We start from the raw sequence: 553 nt of genomic DNA on the forward strand, positions 1-553 counted from the left end.
AAAAAAAAAAGTAAATAGCCCCCTGTGCCTCTACCCCATACATTCCAACCTGGGAAGGGCACACTGCCTGAAAGGGCCCCAGACCCACCACAGCCTCGCTGGGGACGACTTATTTCAGTACCAGGGATCATCACACTTCCTCAGTGAGGACATCTCAGGGGATAATTTTCCGAGAGAAAGGCAACATTCGAGATGCAGAATATAAATTATCGTCTTGATGGATCCAGGCTGCATTCCAGCAATTAGAACTCGCACTGGTCCTTCCACACACCTGCTGTGCAACAACCGAGACCACTGGACTGTGGAAAGGACCACCTGCAAAAGCCACCTTTCCGCCCGTGAACCGTGCCGCTCCGCTCCTAATGTCACGTGCCGCCACCTGCGTAAAGCTCCACCATCCGTGAGCTCGCTCTACGCCCCCTACCTGTGAGCACGGGGATAAAGTTTCTACCCCTTGGTATCCACAACATGCTGTGAGTAGAACAGGTGCTCAATACTTTTCAGATAGAGATGTTGGTCACAAGAACTTCCAGCATTATAAAATCAATACCTT

Source organism: Bison bison, unplaced genomic scaffold, assembly GCF_000754665.1.
Source record: "Bison bison bison isolate TAMUID 2011002044 unplaced genomic scaffold, Bison_UMD1.0 scf7180017864456, whole genome shotgun sequence".
Taxonomy (NCBI): domain Eukaryota; kingdom Metazoa; phylum Chordata; class Mammalia; order Artiodactyla; family Bovidae; genus Bison; species Bison bison.